General features: G+C 39.2%; 1 protein-coding gene across 2 annotated transcripts in view; it reads left to right on the top strand.

The window, feature by feature from the left end:
- OSBPL6 (oxysterol binding protein like 6) overlaps positions 1 to 22,241 on the top strand; it is a 213,243-nt gene that overhangs the window by 80,900 nt on the left and 110,102 nt on the right. Inside the window, exons 2-3 of one of the 2 annotated variants that reach the window (XM_042994790.1) lie at positions 14,079 to 14,271; positions 19,993 to 20,116. The gene's annotated coding sequence lies outside the window, so the exon portion shown is untranslated. The remainder of the gene's footprint in view (positions 1 to 14,078; positions 14,272 to 19,992; positions 20,117 to 22,241) is intronic. The other variant, XM_042994791.1, reaches the window with a different exon arrangement.

The following is a 22,241-nucleotide window of genomic DNA, read 5'->3' on the forward strand; positions in this document are numbered from 1 at the left end:
GTGAAACATGTTTCCAAAGTGGTCATACCAACTTACATTCCCCCCAGCAATGTAAGAGAATTTAAATACGGATTCTAAGTTGTTTCAGTAAAGTTCATTCAAAATGTATAAAGACCCTGGTCATTACAACCCAGAGAAGTGAGGGAATGAGTTTTTCCCATTGTTAGGATTGCTCATATTTCCAGATTCTAAGCTCTCAGGGCCAGAGCACAATGTAGGCATTCAGACAGTATTTGAATGGATTCTAAGGTGGGTTCAGAGTTTAGGAAGAAACATGAATATGAGAGCAGAGCATAGTGACAACCAATTATTGAGTTCTGACCTTTACAGATATCAAGGCTCCCAGCTGTATCCCTTGCCAGTTTCATGATGTCACTCATTCTGCAATCCTAATTGAGAGTCTGCTCTGTGCCAAGAACTCTTGTCCTACCGTTGCTGCTGAATAACATTGAGGATGTCAGGCAAGGCCCATAATAACACAGTGGCTGGTCCAGAATGGGTTGGTGACTGAAGCTTTCCTCCCTTCTCAGAGTAGGACATGTTTGTGGACTACACCATGGTAAGGTGAGCCTGTGATAGGGTCCTGCAACAGGGCTGGGGGTAGGCTCAGGTCAGGTCTGTACCAAGTAGGACAGGAATCAGGCAATGAATGCTTTCTAAGAAATTCTTCTGTGTGGCTGTCTTATCAAGGAAGTTCTCTTGTTTTCTTTTTTGTGGCGAAAGATATGAATAGGAGGAACCACCAAGCATGACCAGGAATAATTTGAGTCTGGAAATATGTGCAGTGTGACTTTTGGCCAAAGCTGTTTTATTTTATTATTTTTTTAAAATCTTAAAAAAAATTAAATGTTTATTTTTGAGAGAGAGGGAGAGAGAGAGAGAGAGAGAGAGAGAGAGCGAGCATGAGTGGGGGAGGGGCAGAGAGAGAGGGAGACACAGAATTCAAGCAGGCTCTGTTAGCACAGAGCATGATGCGAGGCTTAAACCCATGAACTGTGAGATCATGACCTAAGCTGAAGTTGGACGCTCAACTGAGCCACCTAGGTGCCCCTGGGCAAAGCTGTTTTAAAAGCTCACACTGAGTGCCTCCTACATACCAGACATTCTTCTTTACTCATCGTTATAGCCCTATGCAATGAGTACTCTTACAGCCCCATTTCAGATAAGAAAACCAAGAAACAGAGAGAAGACAAGCTAGAGAGTGCCAGAGTAGGAATTTGAATCTAGATGCTTCCAGCCAGAGACTGGGCCCTTAGCCACTCACTGCACAACAACTGCTTATTAGTTAGGGTATTTTAAACTTTTGAGTATGTAATCTTTATTTCTGTGAGCCTCATAAAAGTTGGGTGTTTGACAAGAACATTTCGATGATTTTTTTACATGTAAATTTTGCATGTAATTTCTTCCTGGAATGGCAAACTTGTAGCCTGAAGACAGTTTGGCATATAGAGGTGTTAGAATAATCCAGGGATCTCAGTTTTTGAAAAGACTAATTCTAACCTAATATTAGTTGATCTGTATCTGAAAATTTGTGAATTAGCAGCCAATCATACTATTCAATAATGTCTCTGTGTTTTTGCATAAACAGTGTATGCCATGAGAACTAAAGAATAATTCTGGGGGTGCCTGGGTGGCTCGGTTGGTGAAGCGTCCAACTTCCACTCAGGTCATGATCTCACAGGTTGTGGGTTCGAGTCCTGCGTCCCGAGTCCCCCTCTATGCTGACAGCTCGGAGCCTGGAGCCTGCTTTGGATTCTGTGTCTCCCTCTCTGCCCCTCCCCTGCTCACACTCTGTCTGTTTCTCTCTCTCTCAAAAATAAATAAACCATTAAAAAAAGAATAATTATGAAATCCAAAAATTTGAGAGTTAAAAAACCCTTATATTCAGTTACCACTTGAGCACATGTCATGTGGTATGTGCACCTCTAGGTCCTGAATATGCATGTCTGTAATCTCCAAAGCAGCTTGAACTAGGTTTTATTAGATTCCAAACCCCTACTTTTCAGATGAGGATACTGAGGGACAGATAAGCTGAATAAAATAAGCTGCCCCGTTTTATAGCTAGAAAATGTCACCTCAGGGATTTGAACTAAGCCTGTTTGACTCCAAGACCCCATGCTCTTTCCATGATACCGTAGGCTGCCACGTGTGCCCAAAGGAAGCACTCAATTTCAAGGAAGTTGCCGCTCTGTGATAACATGGTCCACCCTGCTTCCCCATCCTTTTTTGTTTGTTTGTTTTTAATCAGTCTATGGCATCAAATTAAATTGCCAGAAGAACAGTTTTGAATTGTAATGGATGGCATTGTTCACTGTCTTAGCATTTTAAAATTTGTTCTGATTTTACTGACAATACTATATCTATCTAAATACAGGAAACTTTAGTCATAAGAATGCTAATAGGCCTGATTTAGTTGTCTATTTTTTTGTGGTCTCATGAGCAAACAAGTAAGTTACTGTGGAAACCAAATAGAAACCTAGATGAATTGATACGGTAAGAGGCCTAAGAAATGGGCCAGCTTGAAATAATTCCATCAAAGTGGCATAGGGGATAAAAGAGAATGCCTTGAAGATAAATTAGGCCAGGGTTATTCAGTTAAGCCATATATATGGAGTATACAAACCTTATATTTGTTTAGGGTCTATTTTATCATTTAAGCCGTTGTGCAATTTATGATGGTACCACTGACAATATTTACTTAATTTGTTAAAGTAAGTTTTTAACTTTATTTTGACCTCAGTTTGCATGTGGTAGTTATATTTGTACTTTAAAAGAACATATGCAATAGTAAAGGCAAGTAAGATAAAACAGAGTCTCCTGCTATCTGCCCCAAGGATTCAGTTGCCATTCCAGTAATCCAAGAGACACTGGCAATGTGATATTGGAGACTCAGTGTTCCAAATGTCATTGATATGAAAGCCATATCAGGTAGAGCACTCAACAGAAATTTCCCGTTAGCACAACGCTGAGTCAGGCCATCCCTGTAAGCCTGTTCTTTCATGTGGGTTTAGGGCTTGGGTCACATATTCTTTCAGGATTTTGGGCTTAGGAAAATTACTTATGTCTAGGAGCGCGTGTTAGAACTCATTTATGTAACAGTTTGTAAACTGAGTAGGCAGAGAAATGTCATCTGTGAAAGAAGGACTGCAGACAGTAGGCAGCTGTCCAGAGGTCTGGCAAGAACGCATGGATCAGCACAGCCCTGCAGCATCAGCCCAGAGCGAAGTCAGCCTCTCCTTTGTGATCCAATAAGCATTTGACTTAATGCCATCCAAGTGGCCTGTTAGGACTAGTGAACCTGTGCCCAAGCAGTATCAGACTGCCAGGGGTTTGTTCAGGGGCTCCTTCATTAATTTTTCCCTCTCTTGGCATTTTTTGGGTTCTGTTATGTATCAGATTCTCTGATTTTTGCATTTTAGTCCTTGAATATTTCCCATTGAAGGCATATGAGATAAGACAATTGAAATTATCATTATATACACAGGTCTTGAGAGCTCTTTAACCAAAGCCCATAGGTGACCAGTGTTTTGAGTCTATAGTAGAAGAAACACAGGACTGACTACCTTGTGATTTCTCTAACGTGAAAGAAAGTGCGTTATCAGTTACATGAGTAGAAGGGAAGCTTTTAATGTACTGCTGTTAGTAATTGTAGGCAAGTCACTGGATGGGAAGTGTACATGGTGGTTTCTTTGCCCTAGGAGTAGCATTAAAATTCTCATCTCTCAACTTCATGAGAAAACAAGGCTTGCTGCATATCTTTTAAACTGAAGACTTTCCTTAAAGCTTGTCTGAGTATGTCAAAGTATGTTCCCGTCCATTTTGTGTCAATGATCAATCACAAGAAGCTTTAGCAAAAGGTCTGAGTTCCTGCCATGTGCAGATGTGCCATGGTGCAGTTGGGCTTATGAAGATGAGGGAGGTGTGGATATTGCCCTCAAAGAACATCCAGTTTGGGGAAGAAAAGACACGTGTCTCAAGAACTCTGATCAAGATGGACTGAGGAAAGTCTAAGAGGTGCTGAGCAAGGACTATGAGAGTTAAGAACCTGGAGAATTACTTCTAGCTGAGCCACAGGAAATGCCTCCATGTCACCCACACAGGGTTTAAAGGAAGGATGGGATTGAGGTAAGGGGAAGACTGTTTCAGTTAGAGGAAACACACAGAGTGGGTGTACCTGGGAGGTGGGGGGAATTGCTAGGAGTTCTTTTTGGTTGAAGATTTCAAGAAGCCTGTCATGGAAGATAAAGCCAGAAAGTTCGTTGGAATTGGGTCATGGAGGACCTTTAATGCTAGAATAAGGAATTTGGACTTTATTCCTTAGTTTCAAATACTTACACAAGTGTGTTACTTTAAGGCCCAACTCTTAAGTATGATTATTAATAAAGAGTAAAGTTATCCTTTTGGCAGTTTGTGGGAAAATGCAAAAAGTGCTGTTATACAATTGCATATTTGTGGTATGGGTCTAAATAACTTTTTTTGGCTGAAAAATTTCCACAGAGACAGTGCTAAATATATCACATAATTCTATAGCTAAGGTGGAAGCCAGCTACATCACTACAGCATGCCCTTATTTTGATTCCTCCTTAGGTTCAATGATGTTAGGATCTACATTTCACAGCCTTTTTTTTTCGGCCAGGTGGGTGGTGCTAAAATGCCTAATACCCCATTTCTCTGGCAAACAGTCTGATTTGTTTGAATTATGAGTCATTAAGCTCCTTTATCTTTTCTCCCAATTTCCTACTTCATGCTTTCCCTTCATATTGGGTACTTTGTAAGCAGTGAGGTGTTTCATTGATTTGCTGCCCATAAAAGAGTAGCTCTGGTCTTTTTTTCTATTCAGAGGAATGATTTTAACCTACCTGTGATGTGCCTTGGAAATAGTCTGAGCTGGTACTTTTAGCTATTAGAGGCTAACAGGAAAAAATATCTGAGTTTTATCAGATAGTTTTGAAACACTTTTCAATTGATAAAAACATTAGTGAAAAGGGCTATCTTTGTTAGTATTCTCTGGCTAATTAACTCTGTTGACTAAAGCTTGAGGCTTATATGGCAAGGTCAATTAGTTTTACTCTGTGATGATCTTTTGGAACCTCTGGTCCTGGCCATTGCCATTGATTTCAATAAATAATTATAATAACAGCAGGCACTTATACAGCTTTAACTGCTATACGTATAAATTTATTTAATTTTCAGAATAATCCTAAACAGTAGGTACTGTTACTGTCTCCATCTATAATGGATCATGAAATTGAGAAGCTATGTGACTGACCCAGGGTCCCCTTACTGGTAACTGAGCTGTGATTCAAACCTAGGCACTTGGACTCCAGGGTCTTTATTCTTGATTTCATTACAATCCAAGGACACCCAGCAAGCATGTCCGTAGACTTAAGTAAACACAATATGTGTCTAAACATTTAAGGCTATTTATTTTGTATAGTATGAAGCTTTGAATTTAAGAAATTTCAAACCAGTGTTATGATATACAGACACCACAAATCTATTTAGTGTCTCTTTTGTCATCTGCGCAACATAGTTGGACCCTTGGGCGAGTCTTCATGGAAATGACATTTGAGACCTGAGCCAAGACTTCATGGATGTTCAGGTGTTCAACAGGCAGAAAAGAGCACCACAGGTAGAGGGAACAGCATATGCAAAAGTTCAGAGGTGAGATGGCATTCAATGTGCATGTTTGGAGGATGTGCATCCAAAATACGATGTCCAGTGTATCTAGAACAGGGTGGAAGATGAGCAGAGTGACTAAGATAGTGGAAGGCTGCAGATTGTACCCCGCTGAGGAGTTGAAATTGTTCTCTCAGACGATGACCTTTGTTTTGATCAAGGACTCACAAATTTTTATATCATTTCAGAGGGTTCCCAGATGCTCTGATGCTTACCAGTAGGTCCATAGACCCCTTTCCCCCAAGCCATAGAGATTAATTGAGAATCAGGAAGTGTCTGTGAAGGGAGAGTGGTAGGAAGCAGAGAAATGAAGAGGCAGATGCAAATAGTCAAGGCCAGAGATCGCTGAGATGGCTAAAGAAGGTGAAAGAAGGTAGGAAATAGAAGTGAGCAGGCTTGGGATGAGCTACACGGGAAGGTTGCAAATGGAGTGGGTAAAAGAAACTGCAGTTTCTAGCTTGGTTTAAGAATAGATAGTGATGTCACGAACAAAAGCTGGAGACAAGAAGAGAAAAGGTGCAAGAGTAGGAAGGTAAGGGGCGCAATTTTTAGACCCATGGAGTTTCAGGCGCCCGTGCTACATTCCAGTGGAAATGTCCAACAGACAGTTGGAAATGCAGTCTAGAAAAGTCAGCCTTGGAGAGAGATTTAACCGTCTCCATAGCAAATGGTAGGTTGAAGCCCTTGGAGTTAGGGCCACCCAGTGAGAGCCTAGGAGAAGGCAAGGGCTCCTGAAGAGCAGCAGTAAGGCTGGCTGCCGAGAAGAGACTCAGGGGAGCCACAGAAGCATCACAGCACGTGAGCACTTCCCGTGCGCTGAGTTTGTTCTGAACCCTTCACATGCCTTAGCTTGCTTCATCCTCTGCCACCTCCGTGACAGAGCCACATTTCATACATGCAGAACCCAAGACACAGAGAGGTAAAGTAACTTGCACAAGGTCTCACAGAGTTAGTGAGTCACCTTCAATGCTGAATTAGTGGTTAGCATCATTAAACTGATGTAACTGAGTTAAGATAGTTTTTTTCATAACTTTTCTATAGATTTAAATATAGCCTGGTAAGCTTCAACGACAGTATTTCCTTACTTTTCCCCTGGATCTGGGAAGTAAATATAGTATGATCATCAGAATTCACAGAGGAAGCATGATCTGAGACTTCCATAAATTTCCAAATTCCCTGGCTTTCTCTCACATGAATATTCTGTTAAGAGTCATGCATTTCTTAAATATTTTCTTATTTAATAGGTAAAGCTTTCACTGAAGTTTTTTCTCCCAGGGAATGAGCATTTTGGGCATTGGTTGGAGCATTTCCTGAAATGGTTTCATGAGTCACATTTTCATATTTCCTCTTAGAATATACATTGGTCTCTCTTAGGGTGATCTGGGATTATCACCAAACTCCCCATTCCTATTCTAACATACCCAAAATGTCTCTTGTTTACTTAATTCCATCACTACTTAGAACCTCTCCATTTTGTTTTCTTTTTAATCACTACACTAGTAGTAGAGATTTTCTTTGGAGCCCATTTTCTCAGAGTAATTTTTTTTTTTTAATCACTTCATCAGACTTATGTACATTGAGGAACAAAAAACAATGAAATCACACCAAATTGCTGCAGCTGGGCTATCTGCTAGGCAGGGGTCAGCAAACTACAGTCTAAGGACTGAATGGAATCCACCACTTTTTTGTAAGGAAAGTTTTATTGGAATATAGCCCTGCTCTTTCATTTACATATTGCCTCTGGCTGCTTTCCTGCTGCAATCACAGAGTTGATTAGTTGCAACTGTGTGACCCACAAAACCTAAAAATCTAAAATGTTTACTGATTTGGACTTTCACAGAGAAAGTACTGACTCCTGCTATATAGCGTACTGCTTTTGGAAAATCAGAATATGTCCAAAGCACATTTATAGTGCTGTAGAGTTTCTAAATAAAATTTTAGCCAACTGAATAATAGAACCATTGAGTGGCTTCTGTGATATTTGTTTTTCAGATATAAAACAGAAGTTGGGCAAGGGAATAATAAAATTGAAGACTCCTTTAAGTAATACATCATTAGAATTCTTACCTGTAGAATCAGTCATCTGAATTTTTGTCAGTATTGACAAAGCTGTTAATTTGGAAAAAAAAATTTTTTTTAAATGCTTAATGGATATCAGGTCCTTAATTGTGCGTGTCCTTTGGGGTTTGGAAAAATAATCCTTTCCCTATCCTCAGAGAAATACATGTCAATTTAAACCAAGTTAGATATAAACAAACAAACAAAAATCTGGAAAAATTGGCCTAGATCATAGAACTATAACACATTGAGAAAATGTGTCAAGTGGGGCACCTGGGTGGCTCAGTCCGTTAAGCGTCCAACTTCGGCTCAGGTCATGATCTCACCATTCATGAGTTCAAGACCCACATCAGGCTCTGTGCTGACAGCTCAGAGCTTGAAGCCTGCTTCGGATTCTGTGTCTCCCTCTCTCTGCCTCCCCCACTTACACTCTTGTCTCTCTCTCTCTCTCTCTCAAAAATAAACATTAAAAAAATTCTTAAGAAAATGTGTCATATTATTTCAGTTAATGTTGACCATATATTTCTTCAATCATATCTCTGAAAAAAATGGATGCATTTTATTCCCCCTTGTTTTACTAAGACAAGAAATACATGAGGCCAGATAGGATCACATTCTGCTCTGTCAAATACAAGTTCCTCACTTGACCCTCCTGAAGGCCCATTTTCCCAGGTAGCTCCACCCTCCTTTTGGGGCTGCTGATGTCTTCTGAGGTCCTCTCTTGCCTTTGGGTTCTCTCCTCGAATGTGTTCTCCTGGATTAGCCCCATTGGTGCATAATCACATGACTCCCCAGCTCTGAACTCCACTTCTGTTCTCTACAGCTCACCTGATGAAATCTGGTCGTAATTTTACTAGTACTGAAAACCTTCCACAGAGGCCTTTGTGGAAAGTCATAAAGGTTCCACACCCCCTCCTTTTTTGTGTACCTTAACTCTGAGAACTGGAACTGCAGTCTACCCTTTCCCATCTGTTGCTTTTCATACACTTTTCCTCACTGTTTGAAATGTCCTTTATCCATGTCTGCTTTTGTCTATTTCTTGCCTGAATCCATTCGTCTTTCAGATGCCTTCTCTTTTGAGCAGTTTCCTCTGGTCTGCTTTCTCCCTACCTCATAAATTCCAAGCTAGAATTAATATTTTCATGCCATGAATATCCACAATACATTTTCTGCTTTTGTAACTTAAAAAGGATTATTCACATACCTTCTCCTGTTAATGGCTAAACTCTAAATTTCTTAAGGGAAGGAGCTTTGTTTTTGTTGATTGTTTATTACACTTCTACATTTTCTTTAGTGTCTAGTTTGACTGTTTGTATATAATAACTACACAATCGACTTATTGTTGAGTGGAGGAATCAATCAATGCTTAGTGGCAGATACGCAAACTGTGTTATATCAAATGGTGAATTTTACTTGTTTGATATATGGTAGCCCTAATGAGATGAGATAAATTTTCCAATTTAAAAATCATCTTTTCAGTTATTGACAGGAAAACCACAGTAGTTGCTAGATGAAAGTGCCTAAAGGTTATGTTTTTCATCTTCAGGAAGTTATCTCAGCACAGCCTGTTTTCATAAACTCTATTGGGTTGTGGCACTAAAACTATTCTCCAGGGGTTTAGACACAGTGTAAAAATCCTCAGTGTACTTGGAATTATCACAGGTAAGAAGAGGAAAATCAATTTCTTGTCTAAACCTTGCTGCTGGTGAAAATAGCAAATGGCAAGATCTTTTTACCAACTATTTAGTGCAGACAGTAGACAAAGTAAACAAGATAATGAGAAAAGGTCTTAATACCACATTTGAGGCTAGTTTTCCGGGAAAACAATTTAGGATGTTTAACCCTAAATTAAGACCAATTCTTCTTTGTGAAAATGGTACAGGCATTGATCAGAACAATGGGCCACCTAATGTACAGAAAATGGTCAATAATGTCTCATCACTTATTTTTGTTGTGAAATGGACTTTGCTATGTAGACTGCTTTGTTCAAATACTCTTCCGGTTGTCTTTCTGTCTTTACTATTTTAAGGTTAATTAATTAATTAATTAATTTTTTAGTATTTTATGGAATGGTGGAGCTCGCTTTATCTTGTCTCCATTTTGCATTCTATGCGTTAACTTAGTAGCTACACAAGACGGTCTGGTCTTCTGTAGAATACGTCATATGCTCTGAGGGGCTTGAAGAAGAAATGAGTGGAATGTGTGGGGAGTGTGCTGGACGAGAACATGGTGTATGGTGGGCAAAATTCAGGCTGTGGGAGGATTAGTCATAACCTACAGGAAAAATTCTGTTGCAAAGATAATGGATCATTTGCTTCCTGAATGAGCCATTCAGAAGGAACCTTTGCCAAATTCAGTAAACTCCCTGATGAGATTCTTCAGAGACTCCTACCCAAGTATTGGTTGGTATAGAAGGCTTTGTTTGAATCAGCTTTCCCAACCTTTACAACTTTTAATTTACTAATTGCTTAGGTGGAGGGTGTCAGGAGCCTTTTTGGTCTGCAGAATGTATCATTAAATTAGAACATGATTCTTTTTGTGTGGTTTGATAAAACCCAGATATAATGTTTTTTTTTTTTTTTTAATCATCCATTTTGGTTATAGTTTTAAAAAGAAATGACCTCTTCCCTTCTCTGAGTATATTTTTAGCAAGAGTTTTAAGAATTAATCTTCAGTATGTGTTGTCACAAGGAGTAATCAGACTTGAACTTTATAAGCTTAGTGCCTTTGAACTTCTGCCCCACACACAGTGTATATATAAGGGAAAATAACCCTGTGTAGTTTCTTAATTAAAATAAAGTTTAGTTGCCACTTGGTTAATTTCTTGGTTTCTTAATAAAACAATATATTTTGTGAGTCACCTGTAATTTGTAACTTGAATGTGATGATATAAATCTTTCTGTCCTAATCAAGTTTTTGAAGCTGAATTAAAACAATTCCTAATATATCTGGCTTCAGTAAGTATCAGGGATGATTGATTATATCTGAACCACGTATTGATAGAGTGCTAATTTTTTTTTAATGTTTATTTATTTTTGTGTGTGTGTGTGTGTGAGAGAGAGAGAGAGAGAGAGAGAGAGAGAGAGAGAGAGAGACGAGTGGGGAGGGGCAAAGAGAGAGGAAGACACAATCCAGAAGCAGGCTCCAGGCTCTGATCTGTCATCACAGAGCCCAACACAGGGCTCAAACCCACGAACCACGAGACCATGACCCAAGCAGAAGTCGGACACTTAACCAACTGAGCCACCCAGGTGCCCCAATAAAGCCAATTTTTTTTTAGTGTTTTTATTTATTTTTTAGAGAGAGAGAGACAGAGTGAGTGGGAGAGGGGCAGAGAGAGAGAGAGAGAGACAGAATCTGAAGCAGAGCAATAGAGCTAATTTTTAATCAGACTGGTTAGCTCCCACAAAGGATGTCTTTCGCAATTTGCACAGAATGCCCATATGAACATTCATTATAGTCTCAGAACAATTCAAAAGCTGGGGCACCTGGGTGGCTCAGTCGGTTAAGTGTCCGACTTCGGCTCAGGCCATGATCTCACCGTCTGTGAGTTCGAGCCCCATGTCAGACTCCGTGCTGACAGCTCAGAGCCTGGAGCCTGCTTTGGATTCTGGGTCTCCCTCTCTCTCTCTGCACCTCCCCTCCTTATGCTCTTTCTCTCAAAAATAAAATAAAAACATTTTTAAAAAGTTAAAAAAAAAAGAACAAGCCAAGACATTTATTCCATGACCTTGCATACACACTGTATGCAAATAGACACTTTTGCACAAAAGGAACAATAATAGATTCATTTCTTACAACATACATATAAATAGAAGCATTGTAAGTTTCACTTTTTAACTCACACTTACTTTGTGCAGGGAACTAAGGTCCAGTCCTTGCTCCTCAGAGTCAATACAGTCTGATGGGGGTGGGGGGGGAGGGTAAGAGGTGTAAGCACCAGGTAAGATCAAGACAGCTGTATACCAATAAAATTGACCAAAGTACCAGGTGTGATGAGAAGTTGCTTCTTTCTAGTAGAGAAGATCAGCAAAGGCGTTGATTGGGAGTTGTGGCTTTGAGCTAGGTTTTGAAGGATGCGTAGGCAAAGAGATGGAGAAAGAGACGAATGAAGTGCAAAAATGCTCCTTGGGCCAAGGTCTGAGTTACATAAGCTGGCGACAAGACACGCACACTGTTTGGGAATTCGTTGAGTATGGTTAGTAAGATTCACCTATCTTCTCCCTGGCCTCTGCAGCTGGACTGGAGGAAGCAGATGGAGAGGAAACCTTGATTTTACCCCATGGTCATCTGTTCTTCTTTACCTTCCTACTTGCCCTTACAGGATGGTAAGAGGTGGAGAAGAAGACTAGGCAAGAGGACTGGGGGAGGGGGGTGTGGATGAAAAGAACTGCAGTGTAGCACAGGGGGCTCTTTGCCATACTTTTCTTCTTTCTTTTCGTTTTTCAGTGTTCCCTCCTTTTCCAAAGCTTGGCGGAGTCCATCATAGAAAAGAGCAAAGAGGGGCGCCTGGGTGGCGCAGTCGGTTGAGCGTCCGACTTCAGCCAGGTCACGATCTCACGGTCCGTGAGTTCGAGCCCCGCGTCAGGCTCTGGGCTGATGGCTCGGAGCCTGGAGCCTGTTTCCGATTCTGTGTCTCCCTCTCTCTCTGCCCCTCCCCCGTTCATGCTATGTCTCTCTCTGTCCCAAAAATAAATTAAAAAACGTTGAAAAAAAAAAAAATTTAAAAAAAAATAAAAAAAAAAAAAAAAAAAAAAAAAAAAAAAAAGAAAAGAGCAAAGAAAAGGTGGGCAGGGGATTTTCTGTAGCTGACCATATTCAGTCTATCTGTAACTATATGGGATTAAAGAGCATAGGGACTCCTGGGTGGCTCAGTCGGTTAAGTGTCTGACTTCGGCTCGGGTCATGATCTTGCCACTCCTGGCTTCAAGCCCCGCATCGGGCTCTGTGCTGACAGCTCAAAGCCTGGAGCCTGCTTCAGATTCTGTATCCCTCTCTCCCTCTGCCTCTCCTCCGCTCATGCTCTGTCTGTCTCTCTCTCTCAAGAATAAACATTAAATTAAAAAAAAAGTGTAGATTGAGTAGTGTTTGCAGAAAATAAATATGTCATGCTGAACATACAAAAATAATCTTGATGGACCCTGGCTTTCGTTCTCTTATGTCCTCATTACAGACATCAAGTAAATTTTATTTAGGACCTACAAGATGCATGGAATTGTCTTACAACATAGTAGAGATTTAAAAATCATTTTTTGTAGAGATGTAGGGGGATTTAGGAACCCTCCCCTTCCCTGCCCCACACACTTTTTTTTCCTAGAAAAATAATACTTGCAGGAGCTATCACAGCGTAGGATCCTGAGTAGACATCAATCTTTTGCACTTCCGTGAAGACGTTGTCTTTCAGAATGTGTGTGTGTGCATTTATTTTTTCCTTTTCCATAGGTGAAAAGAGAAAACTAAACCTGAGTGACAGAACAGGCTTGAAAGATAATCAAACCTGGGGAGTAATTTTTAAAGCTAACTTGTGAAGAAATGAGCTTGCTAGAGAGGTTGCTCAAAGGAAACTGCTGTCACATTTCAGGATCAGAGTGACTAATTTAGCTTCTACTTTAGAATAGGTCTGTGTGTCTGTCTTTCTACCTTCCTTCCTTCCCTCCTTTTCTCCTTCTCCTTCTTCCTCTTTCTCTTTTTCCTCCTCTGCTTCCTCTTCTGAATCTCCTCCTCCTCCTCCTCCTGCTTTTTCTTCTTCCTCTGCCTTAAAGTGAACATATTTTATATTCTTGTAAAATATTCTCTGCCTTCTGAGAAATAATGTCAAGTTGAAAATTGTATTCTTCGGTAGTATAGTCAGCTCTTTCACTAGAGGATTGTTGTAGGAGTTTGGCAATTGTACTCTGTAAGGCAAATTGCAGACTATTAATGAGTCCTTATCAGGGAACAGTGATAGTGCATTTATATGCTTATATGGTGAAACCACTTCATACTTACTGGTTTTTAAAAACTAAGGCTTACATTTAAATGGAGGGTTAAACATGTTTCTGGAAAATATGCTTTGTCCCCTTTTAGAAAATATTTGCTGTATAAATTGAGAGTTTTCATGCTCCAGACTCTGGGTGAGGTGGGAGTTATGAATGTTACTGATGGCTGAGTTCAGTGACTACATCTTTGAGGTTACGTAAGACTGAGCAAAGGAGGTAAAAATCTGAGACACCATCCTTAATGAACTTTCACCTCAAAAGATAAATTGGAAGGAATTTCCTGATCGGTCATTGGCAGCCCCCTGAGAAACTCATGCGGATTATGTGGAGTTGTACTATGTGAGTGTAATCTCTCTTTTTCAGTTCTGCCCGTTGCTGCAAAACAGCAAGAGAAAGAAATCAAGGAGCCACTCCTGTCATTGACCAGATAACCCCACTGGGGTCAATAGACAGACGGAGTTCCCAGGGTGAAAAGCTGCCGACATCAGAGGATAAAACACTTTGGACAGCTTTTACCTTAACGCTGACCTGGAAGACTTTGACACCTGGTTACAAGGTGAGTTAGGAGAACACAAGCTTAAGATCAAAAATGGGGTTAGATTAGGCAGTAATCACATTAAAAGATTAGTGAGACATTACCAAATGACAGGAAATTATTTCTTTATATCTTCTTTTGTGTATATCTGATCTAAAAGCAATACACAGTAATCCTGGTTATGTGTAGGCATCTTGATAAAAAGTTCTATTGAAAATTTTTTTAAGGATAGGAAGTAGAAAAACATGCTAAAGTATTTGTTAACTTTTTTCTATCTGCAGTCTGGCATCATGTGGAAATAAGACACTCCCCTTCCCTTCTGAAATAATAAAGCTGCAGATTTTAGGCTAAACAATGAAATGACAACCCTGCTTGCATTATATATGTATATGCAAATACATTCATGCATACACACGTTCTTAAAATGCATCCATTTTTTATAATCTTTCATAGTAAACAAGTGGGTTTTTTCCCCCCAAGAGACTGAACTAATATGATACCAGCAATGCTTACTATGGGCTCCTTGTCATCTTTGATATTTGCAGTTATTATTTTCAGAGCCACTTCACACATGCTATTTGATATGTTAGGCTCAGTGACTTTGGCCTTCACAATTTGGACACATTCCTCCCAGTTATGCAAAGCTTTCTACTTTCTTGAGGTCAGTGACCCCCAGAGTGGGAGAGTGTACCATGAAAGTTGTTGGGAGGCTCTCACAAGCTGTGTGTCCTCTTCTCAAACTCTTATTTGCCCTGGGGCACAGGGGTGGTGGTGGTGATAATGTAGACATCTGTAATTTGGGAAACACCACGGTTATTTTGATACCCTCTGACCCTTTCTTTGTATGGACTGGTTCTTCTTGGTAGAGCAGAAACCAAGGCTCAGTAATTTAGTGTCGTCATTGTTCTGTGAGAAGCTTTCTGCTTATTACTGCATTATTTAAAATTACATTTTAGGGGCCCCTGGGTGGCTCAGTGGGTTGAGCATCCAACTCTTGATTTTGGCTCAGGTCATGATCTCAGGGTCATAAAATCAAGCTCCAAATCAGGCTCTGCACTGAGCATTGAGTCTGCTTGGGATTCTCTCTCTCCCTCTGCCCCTCTCCCCTGCTATGCTCTCTCTCTCTCTCTCTCAAAATAAATAAATAAATAAATAAATGTATGTTAAAATAAAATTAAAATAAAATAAAGTAAAATAAAATAAAATAAAATAAAATAAAATAAAATAAAATAAAATAAAATTACATTTTAGTGCAGAGCTTGCAAACTGCCGGCCCATAGGTCAAATTTTAGACTATAATCTCTTAACCTGTAAACATTTTCTTTTTTAAAATTGAATGAATTGCCAACATTGATCAGTCTGGAAACTTCATAGAAAAAATCAGATACCTGGCTTCTCTTGAAAGATTAAAAATCTGGTTTTGTTACTATTCCAAAGACCGAAGTTTGCTAATCTTTACCATTCCTTACATATTTAACCCAAACAGCCTTACAGATTTATGTTACCTGCCTGGCATCTGTAGGCTTTTGCTGTCAAGATTCCTGTTTTAGGCATTAGTTTCTTCTCTCCTTTCATGAAGTCACTGTCATGTACTTTACACATAACACACTGTTAGTCTTTATTCTTGTTTGGCATTTTATTACTTTATATAAAATGTGTGTGTTTTGCGGGGTGCCTGGCTTAGTTGGTTTTGGTTTCAGTTTAGGTCATGATCCCAGATTCATGGGGATCAAGTCCTGTGTCTGGTTATGCATTGAGCATGGAGCCTGCTTAAGATTCTCTCCCTCTTTCTTTCTCCCTCTCCCCCTTAGCCCCTCTCCTCCACTTGTGCTCTCTCTCTCTTTCTCTCAATAAAATAAAATAGAAATACAATACAATACAATAGAATACAATACAATGTGTGTGTTTTAAAAATAGTGGTTTTCTGAGGTGAAGCTGATATCTCCCAAACTTGCCAGTGAAGAAGGAAGACTTTTCCAAAATCGGAATGGTGCGTTGTTCTTAATTTGGAAATCTCATTTGCATAGTGATGGGGTTTGAATCATTCTTTCTGTACCTTAAGGGTGTCATTTCAGAGTCTGATATTTCATGACCCAAGGGTTCTATCACCTAATCTTTCTGTTTTGGTCCCTGGGAGGCAAAACTGATTCATTGATTTGGCCTCTTTTTGAATGACGCCCATAGGAATTAGAGTCCATTGACCAGCTCCCTACTCAGTCTGGACACCAGAGTGATTCAGTGAGCAAAATGCTGTGCCATCTTCTTGTGTAGGACTTTTGACATTGAGAAATCTCACCATCAGAATCAGATGTACCCTCAAGCACATTGGTTGTAGTTCATCACAAAGTGTCTCTTTCCCCATCTTTGATCACTGTATATTGTTAGGAGCTGAACTATTTACAGGGGTATTCCTGTTAATTTGATACTGAATCAAACTTTCGTACGGTAATAAAGAACTTTAGCCATGAAGATATTTCAAATCATTGGGTCCTTTTCTGTCTGCATTAGCTAAACTCAAACATGAATTTTTTGATCAGAGTTTACAGATGGAGGAAACTGATTTTGATCCTAAAATAGCAGTTCTTGTCCCAACAACTCAATTACCTTCAGACAGGTAGTGCTGTTACTTAAGCAGATTTTAGGCCTCAGATTACCGATTTTTAATGTTGAAGCAAACAGGAAAGAAGGCCAGCTGGTTTGGATGTTTATTTTGAGTGGTTTAGTGGCCTGGCTGCATTGCTTTGCTCTGTCTTATGGAATCTCTTAGGTCAGTATTGCTTAGGATCTCTTGATACTTGACCACAAGCAAAGATGAAATGTACATGAGTCCCTTTGACTGTCAGGTTTAAGTTCTTGGAAATAAAGTAAGTGGAAATCTGTTCCCACACATATTTGCCAAGTTGTGCGTTGACTGTATAAGACGGAAATTAAACTTTTTTTTAAAAAGGGAAATGCAAGTGATCAGCATCTCATTTCCTTAACGAAATGTGTTTATCTGATATTGTTCTTTTGTCACAGGAATTAGTTTGTACGCATGTATATTCAGGAAAGCTTTCAGAAAGCGCCTTTGCCTCTTTTTCTTGGAGTTCCTGGTATCACCTCTCTATTCCCTTTCACTTAATTCCCTGAGGAAAGGACAACCAGCACTGAAAAAAAAAAAAAAATGGAGTAGGGGGTGTTTAGAAGTCATTATTGACATAAAAACAGGTTGAAATGTTGTGAAAAAGGTAAACTCAATAAATCAACTAACCAGTCAGCAAAGAGAACATGGATAGAGGATAAAGTATTCCACTTTTTGCTGATGTTTGTTCCCTTTTATCTGTTTTGAGGGTCTTGAGACTCCTCCCTCAGGTAGTGGCAATGGAGAGACTATCCAATGAGAACTGGTAAGGCGGATGTCATTTTACCTGTCCCTTTCTTCCTCTCCTGGGCTTTCCCTCCTCTTCTGTCTCTCTGAAGGAGGTCTCTCCTGTTCAATAGGCATCTCATTCTAAAATGCTGAAGGGGCCAAGGCGAAGGGAGCAGGCCAGTAGCCAACTGGAAGAGGAGTGAGAAGAACCTCAATGAGATGACAAGAATGGAAACAAAGGATCAGGAAAGAACCTTTGTCCAGGGATAAAGGCCATGCCCTAGACCAGTCCTCCACCTGTACGTTGTCTTTCTCATTCTGCTTGGTGAAGTTTTAGAAAAATGGTCACCCCCTTAAATCTGAAAAATTTAGACCAACTTTGAAAAATAAGTTGTATGTTAAATACATATCCAGTAAAATTGGGAATGAAGAAAAGTATACTGTTAATATCAGAGGTTTCATAAATGAAATGGTAGGGAAGAAGGAAATTTTGATTTGTTAAGAATCTTTTCATCTTTTGCTGTTTTTTTTCTCTACTTAAAAAAATACCTTTCATTGAGAAAAATTTCAAATTACACAAAAGACAGTGAATAGTATAGTAAACTCCCATACACACACCCAGATTGGTCTATCCATCTCCCTTTTATTCTGAAGCTATTAGAAGTAGACATCATGTCTTTGGATCAACTAGTATTTTACCCTGAAATATAGTCATACAGGAAAAAACAGAGTAAATGCTTAATACTTCCTTTTTAATAGACAGTTTTAGAGTTGGTACTTTAGTTTTTTCAAAAGGTATTAAAGAGCTTCCTTTTTTTTTTGAGTATCATTGTATATTCATGGATTTAAAAAATATTATGTTTTAATTAGTTGCAGTGATTTTTTTTTTTTTTCCTGGATGCTCAAGTACGACCTTCGTTCACTGGGATCCCCTTCAAGTTGGCTCCTGTGTATACATAAAGAAAAGAGAGCCTCTCATAAGAGAATCACAGTGAATTTTCACAGACTGGCCAGTTCCATATCATCAGCAACCAGATCAAGATAACAGAACATCCCAGAAGCACTCTTGTCCTGTTAATTTCTTTGACCCTGCTTTTTGGTACAACAGGATGCCCCACGCTTCTCTTGTACATTTCATATCCCAGTCTAAGTATCAGCCATTCTAAGAAGCTCTGGTTCTTTTCAGTAGGTAATGGAATTTAGAAACTAGAGTGTAGGGGCACCTGGGTGGCTCAGTTGGTTAAGTATCCGTCTCTTGATTTCAGTTCAGGTCATGATATCACAGTTCATGAGATCGAATCCCATGTCAGGCTCCCAGGCTAATGGTGTGGAGCCTCTCTCTCTTTCCCCCTCCTCTGCTCACACACTTGTATGCTCTCTGTCTCTCTCTCTCAAAATAAATAAACAAACATTAAAACAAAATAAAATAAATAGAAACTGCAGTCTAGGTCTTAGGAGGGCTTATTCCTGTGGGTTCTCAGTGATTCTAGGCTTTTTGGGGGGCAGGGTAGAAACTATATACATTTAAAAATAATACATATGAGTTCATACTGGTTTTTTCAAGCTAACTTTATGGAATTTTAATATTGTTTGATTTTATGTTTGTATCTCTTTTCTCTTACACTGAAGATCTTGGTTCCAAAATAAGATTACAAACTTATTTGCTCTATTCTTTAAGTACACAGAATACTTTCAAATGAATAAGCTCAGTCAGCATTACTACTACTAATTATTATTCTGTTTTTATGCAGAGAAAATATGTAGAGTTTTATTTATCCTTTTTTTTTTTTTGGTCATTATTTTTGGTCTTTTAAAATTCATGCATGAGGTTAGAAGATGAATCTTTCCTTCAACTCCATTTTTAGTATTAATGTTGATACGTTTCTTGGCAGTGAAATTCAGTCTATTAAATCTTTAGTTTACCAGATAATTTGAGTTATTTGCAACTCATTACATCATAAGCAGGAGATGTTCCAGAGGCGACAGTGGGATTATTGTTCTCTCTGGGTGGTAGATCGATTTGTGCTGCATTGGATGCATTTATTAGTGTCTACCCTTCCTCATAGTGCAGGTCCAGAGATAGAAGAAAGATAAACACTCTAAATGAAGCAGAGAGCCTGAAAGTGCCCCAGGATTTTTGTCTTCTTGCTTCTTTTTATTTGATAGATGGTTATTTGATGGGTGCATATTTTGGAATGCCTTTTCGCCCCCTTGGTTGGTCAAGTGATCAAGTGCTTTGACTTTTGGACACATTTTGTAATATTTGACCCTGGGATAAATGTAAGCATTCATAGAGAATATGGGTGTAGGTAGTCTCTCCCACCTTCCTCCTGTCCATCCTTCCTTTCTGCCAACCATCTATCCTTCCTTTTTTTTTTTTTTTGCACACCCAGGTAATTCCTGGACCCCGAGCCGAGGGCTGCAGAAGGGAGGAATAAGGAGAGCTACATCACTCCCTATTTTGTCTTTTAAAACCTGTCTTCTCAAAACCTCTTATTCTCAAACCACCTCCGTAAGGTATTTGAGTTCTTTCCAATATATTTTTACATACAGAAGAATGATTAATACTGTAATTAGTCTAACTGTGAGGTTGATTTAAAATTATTTGTTTATTGGCTTTTTACATCAGATGAGTAATGCTAGGAAGTACTGTGTGTATGAACCCACAAGACACATCGTTTTGAAAGGTTTGGCTTTCAGAGAACAAGGATGTATTGCAGTAACAATTCTAAACTTTGCCCCAGTAAGAAATGATTACAAAGATGATGGACTAACACATCGACTTCCCAAAACTTCACTGTGTATGGCTGGTGGTAGACTTTTAAAGGTTTGAGATTTCAGAAACAATGGTGTGTCTTTTCTCCTGTGCCTTATAGCAACCCTGCTGTATCTGAAGTGTTCACTCATTTGTGTAGGCATTTGGTCATTCATTCATCCGTCCATGTAGCAAAGTCTCTGGAGTATCTATCTATCAATATGCACCAGTCATTATTTTGGACCCAGGAATGGTAACAAAGAGAGCAGGAATCATAACTGGTGAAGTCTCTGGGAACAGATAATAAGCCAATAAACAAATAAGGTAACTATTGAGTGAGGTAAGAGCTGTGAAGGGAATGAAAAGAACATTGTGCTAGAAAGCGACAGAGATGGTGCCTATTTCAAGGCAACAGGAGCCGAGAACTGAAAAATGATTTGCTGACTGCATGTTCATGTTTGGAGTACTGAATTTAGAAGCACTGTACAATTTATTTAAACAATACCTAACAAGTTCAGCATGTGAATTTATTTCCAAATGTCTTGTTTTTTTTGTTTTTTTGTTTTTTTGTTTTTTTTGGTCGGTACTTTAAGGTTAAAATCTCTTGTTTTGTCAGTTTGTAAAAACTGGAGGAAGTCCTTGGGGGAAGAGTACATATGGGAACTTGCTGTGGTGTATTTGTAATTCTCTGCAAATCTTAAATTGTTCCAAAATAAAACACTTAAAAGAAAAAACTGGTGAGGAAATACCAAAATTTGTAGCAAATCAAACACAGTGTTGCTTCGATTTGCAGAGATGAGGTAGCTAGGTTTAAACAGGAAGGTCCTGTGGGGAGAGTGGCACGTGTTGAGAATTTATTACTTAAATGCTCTCGTACTTGTCCCATCATGGACTGGACCAATTTCCCCCCGGTTTTTGATCCTTAATTTTATCTTCTTAAATTTCAGAAATGTAACAAAACTTACCAATAAAGTTAATTTACATTTTTCCTTTTTTAAAATAATTCATGCATTTTCTTGAAATCGTCTTGGACTATGTAGGGTGTTATGTTTCAGTTGGATATTAGCAAATCTTTTTCACATGGGGCTTTTAATAAAAAGTTTACCCTGATCAAAGCAATCCCCTCTACCCTTTATCCTATTAATATTTTTCAGTTTGTGTATTTCTAAACATAAAGTATCTTCTTTTTTACATGTTAGGGGAGATAGAGAAATCTGAAGTTGGCAAGAAGCATTAAATTCAGAATCTCCTCTGTGAATGCTTGCCAGCTGCAGTGTGGATTAACAGCCCTGCCATGGGAAGCTGTTGGGGAATCTACAATCTTTAAAAGTACTTTGCAGTATTTGGTCCCAAGAATGCTTACTCATCTTCAATAACCTAGTTCAAGGATCAGCAAATTATAGCCCACAGGGCAAACCTGGCTTGCAAGCCTGGCTTTATAAATTAAGTTTTAGTAGAACATAGCCATGCTTATTCATGTGCTCATTTTCTATGGCTGCTTTTCCACTACAATGGCAGTGTTGAGTAGCTGCAGTGAGACCAAATGGCTCATAAAGCCTAAAATATTTTGTTTGGGCCTTTACATAAAAAGTTTGCTGACCTCCGATGGAGTCAGATGGTGACTGGATTATCTCTGCCCATTTCAGAATCTGGGATCCAAAAAATGTTGCAGTTGCAGGGATTAGTAGACAATAGAGTCCTGTTGGGTTATGATAGAGCTTTTTGCTTTATTTTATTTCATTTTTAAAAATGTTTTTATTTAGTTTTGAGAGAGAGCGAGTGCGAGTGGCAGAGGGGCAGAGAGAGAGGGGGCAAGGGATCTGAAGCGGGCTCTGTGCTGACAGCAGAGAGCCCAATGTGGGACTTGAACCCACAGACTGTGAGATC

The sequence above is a fragment of the Panthera tigris genome, chromosome C1, assembly GCF_018350195.1.
Source record: "Panthera tigris isolate Pti1 chromosome C1, P.tigris_Pti1_mat1.1, whole genome shotgun sequence".
In the NCBI taxonomy this organism is placed as follows: Eukaryota; Metazoa; Chordata; class Mammalia; order Carnivora; family Felidae; genus Panthera; species Panthera tigris.